Raw genomic sequence first — 5000 nt, forward strand, 5'->3', positions numbered from 1 at the left:
TGTCTGTTCTGAACCTTTCCAAGTGTGTTTAATTGTGCACGTGTGTGTTTGGGGCTTTCTTGTTGTGCAAATGGCACTTGAGCCAGTCATGAATATGTGTGTGTTTGTGCATCATGCATGCACCCTCTCTCTGTGCACCGTGGCGTGCACTCACTTGTGCGTGCGTGTGTGCGTGCGTGCGTGCTCGCCCGCACACACACACACACACACACACACACACACACACACACACACACACACACACACACACACACACACACACACACACACACACACACACACACACACACACACACACACACACACACAGCCACAGAGATTCCCACAGCACACACACACACACACACACACACACACACACACACACACACACACACACACACACACACACACACACACACACACACACACACACACACACACACACACACACACACACACACACACACACACACACACACACATTCTGCTAGAACCAAACATGATTATGCCAGAGAGTGCCAAATCCTCTCCCACTCCTCCTTACCTTCAGAGAGTCCTCTCAAGCATTTCACAGACACGCCTGTCTGTCAAAGTTTTAACTCCTCCCACGGGATGCAGCTTACCATTTCAACAGAGAACAGTGCTGCACCACCAGAGTGAGACCAGTGCTTACTGGCTGGCTGGCTGACTGACTGACTGACTGACTGACTGACTGGCTGAATGGCTGAATGGCTGCTCGAATGGCTGACTGGATGACTGAGGGGAGATATGTTTCCATCCAGAGCCCAGTCACAGTAGCCCTCTCCTGGCTAGCCCTGGGAATGCTGTAGCCAGAAGGACCACTCCACACACCAACCCACCACTTGAGGAGTGTCACTAAAGCCTAATAGTGCACCACTGATATACGGTGGTGAACATTTATTGTGAGAGCCTGAATACTTTGTTCCTGTGTCAGGCGATGCTCTCTTAACTATGGCAAAGTAGCACATAAAATACAGGCATTTTAGTCCAAATGGCCCTCGCCACAGCCTGTCCAATCAAACATGTTTACTGCCTCATTTACTGGCTCTGATAGATTCCACCTCAGGTAAGACCAGAATGGATAGGATGCTCAAGGATGTAGACGCTACATTTCTGTGGCATGTAGGCTGTACCTAATTTACATCAAGGAGCCTATCCAACATCATACGTTTTCTGTGCAAAGCAGATGTCTCAGGAGCCATTTGTAACTTTAGTGGACTCCATGGCTACTGCAGCTGTTGCAGAATCAGAGTTAGCTTAAAGCAATTAACATTGTGGTTTATTTTTAAGGTAGACAACAGAGCGCCTTCCTTTAGCCCTTTGATTTTGACAGTACTACTGACAGAGACAAGTAAAGCAAAAATATGTCCCACACGGAAAAGGAAATGACAATTCTTTGAGCAACTTGATACGTGCCAAAAGAAAAACCCTGCTACAACTGAGAAATGTAATCTGTTCTATTTTAGATCCCTTAGTAATATCTGATATCTTGCTTGGCATAAGTTGGCTTTGATTTTTATCTTGACACTCGATTAGAAAAATGTAGGGTGGCATTTATTCCTTGGCCTAGTGGGAATGTGCATGCAAAGTTTCACAGCAATTGGACATTGCCTCATGATTTGAGGCATTTTGTTAAAAACGGGCTACTCCTGCTAACTTTTAACGCCAATCTTAGCCAAGAGATGGAATATGAAAAACTTGACAGATCCGTCTTGATCACATGACTATAGAGATAATGTATACCGATTTGCCTGTGGACAAAATCTGTAGGAGAAATATCCAAAAATGTGTTTTGCAAAAATCGGCCTCCTGGTGGCGCTATAACAGAGGTTCTGCACATTTTTTACATTTTTGAAGTGGAACGATACATCTTTGAAGTGGAACGTGGCAGTTTTTGATGTGGAACGTAGCATGTCTGAAGTACAGCGCAACATGTTTGAATTGGAACGCAACTGACATGATACTGATCATGTTACTGACATGATTCTGACCATGATTCTGATATGATTCTGACCATGATACTAACATGATTCTGACCATGATACTGATATGATTCTGACCATGATACTGATATGATTCTGACCATGATACTGATATGATTCTGACCATGATACTGACATGATTGTGACCATGATACTGACATGATACTGACCATGTTAATGACATGATACTGACACAATATTGAGAGAGAGAGAGTGTGGTTAATGAAAGCATGCATTCATGTTCCTAACTATTTATAATGTAATACTTAGCCTGATAGCATATGTAGAATGAAAAAGTTCCAAAAGCTGGATTTGAACCAACAACTTTGAGTTTATTAAGCAGTGATTCATATCCTGCACCACAGAGGTATCAAAGATATTTGTGACAATCAAATACTTGATGCTAGGATTTAGAGAACTATGAAATCACAACACATGTTGTAGGCTTGTAGATCTGCAATTTTTTTATAAATTAATTCTAATTTATTAGACAGTGCAATGACGCAATATGTGTATGTGGCATGTACCTTTCCACTGTACTGTACCAACCTGGTTCACACTAAATCAGTTCTTATGCACGCTCTTCAGTTCAGATACAAAGTTGGAAAACATTGTTGGATTTGAACCAAGAATCTTCTGTTAACAAAGCACTGACTTTTCTCCCATGCTATAGGTACATAGATGATTGTGTCAAGTTGACAACTAATTACTTGCTTTAATAGGATTTAGATGCAAAGTGAAGATGCTCCAACATGTTTAGTTCAACTTAACCAGTGATATGTATCTCCGCTTAGATTAGTGTTTTGGATGTGCTTCCACATTTTATCTATTTGGCATTGATTTTAATTTAGGATTTTATACTTCACTTTGACAGCACTTTTGTTGAGGTGCACTCTTTTTACCCTTACATAATGTAAATGTATGTTTGTTGATAGCAATATCTGCTAGTCCCATAGTGCTGGAGTCCAGCGAGTGATGATGAATGAATTGACAGGGTAACTGCTGTAGGTTTACTGAACACCATACTAGCAGTGGTGGAAAAAGTGCTAAAATGTTTTCAATACTGCAATATAGAAATACTCTGTTACAAGTACAGAATTCAAAATGTACTTGAGTAAAAGTATACAAGTATTGGCATCAAAATGTACTTAAAGTACCAAAAGTAAAAGTACTCATTATGCAAAATGTCCCATTTCAAGTTTTCAAATGTATGAAAATCTTTTGAAAATAGCAGATCTACAAGCTCACAATGCATTGTGAGCTTGTGGAATCGGCTATTTTCGAATGGCCGAAATGTACTGTATATAGGGCTGAGGTGGTTACTGTATGTTTTGTAATGATAATCAAAATCTACAAAGTAACTAGTTACTAAAGTTTTCAAATAATTGTAGTGGAGTAAAAGTACAATATTTGCCTCTGAGATGTAGTGGAGAAGAAGTGAAAAAATTGGAAAATGGAAATACTTCAAGGATACTACATGACAACATATTGTATAAGTCATGTTGGGTCTGGGTAACACCAGGGGTCCAAATTGTACGCTTACGGTCTGCAACTCTGACAGTGTATAAATGGAACCAAATGGACCCTTACCGGTACATTATGTAATATGTACACTCTCAGAGTTAAATTAACACCGAAGACATTACAGTAGTGATTGGGGTCCAGGAGATAAAAGAAAGAATTGTATCAAATGGGGGTCCATGTGGCCTAAAGCATATCAAAATGGGTCCTTGACAATTAAAGGGTTGAATACCACAGGTATAAGTAATACTGAAGGTGCACATCTGCACTACAGTCCATTGGCAGTGGCAGGTAGCTTTTCAAAGAATGCAAAAAAAAAACTAAAATGTGAAAATAAGCAAGTTACAAATGTATCATAAAGGAGCACAGGCCTAGCTGAACACAACCCTGTTAGATTGAAAATAAAATCCATCATTAATGATGATTACATTTTTTAGATTATGCTGTAGTGGCTGCAACTTTTATGCATCACCTTAATGTTGAATTGCCCCGGTTGCCTTTATTAAGGAAACCATGAAACATTTATAAAGCATTAATAACTATGCCGCTTGAATCATGGCGATCTTAATGAATTATGTCAGGCTTATCTGCTTCCTCTCTTTGTGTCCCATTTTACTTTTTTTATGCACTTTCTCCTGCGTTTGCTCTTTTCTCCCCATGCCTGTATTTCTTAAAATAAAGCATTTCCATTTTTCCTTAGCAAGTAAAGTGGAATTAGCCTAATTGTTTTAATGAAAAGACCTTAAGGCACTTTCCTCCAGTCTGCGATAGCATGATGAGTCCCACTCCACTCACCTAAAGTTCCCAAATCAGAGAGAAGAAACCCTCTGTAACAGCATAAAATATAACCAATCGTCAGAAAGAAAGAACAAACAATACCTTCAAATAATAATACTATTACTATAATGTAGATGAAAGCACAGCAGTATGGCTACACAAGTCTACTCCCCAAAGACCTGCGCGGGATTTGCTCAGTGGGGGAAAAAAAACAATTACGGTGCCGTGAAATGAATAAAAGGTATATTCAGTTATCGGAGTCCTTTGAAGATGGCTGAGGAGGAGTAAGCAAATCTAATTCAGCAGCGAGGGTTTTCCACTGCTCCAGAGCCCATGAGAAAAAGGACATGTATCTCCCAAAGTGCAGAGATTAGTAGGTAGCTCTGCCAGTTTCTGTCCCTCTGGGGAGTCACGGGTGCGGGGCAGGGGGCACAGTAATGCAGTGGTGAGAGCAGGCAGATGGAGTTGCAGACAGACGTAGGAGACATACCTCAACAGGCACACAGTCCCCAGGAGCTAATGACAAGGAGCCAGCCAGTGGAGATGATCAAACACACATAGAGAGCTACTAAAAGTAAACACATGCACACTCTGTGCCCACCTTCACTTGTCAATTATGCAGATTCAGTTAGATAGCATACAGAAAGTGTACTTTGCTTGCTTGAGAAATAATACATAATGCAGTGCACACATATATGACTGTGCACCCACTCTTGT

Source organism: Gymnoscopelus braueri (assembly GCF_963280865.1).
Source record: "Gymnoscopelus braueri genome assembly, chromosome: 13".
Lineage (NCBI taxonomy): Eukaryota > Metazoa > Chordata > Actinopteri > Myctophiformes > Myctophidae > Gymnoscopelus > Gymnoscopelus braueri.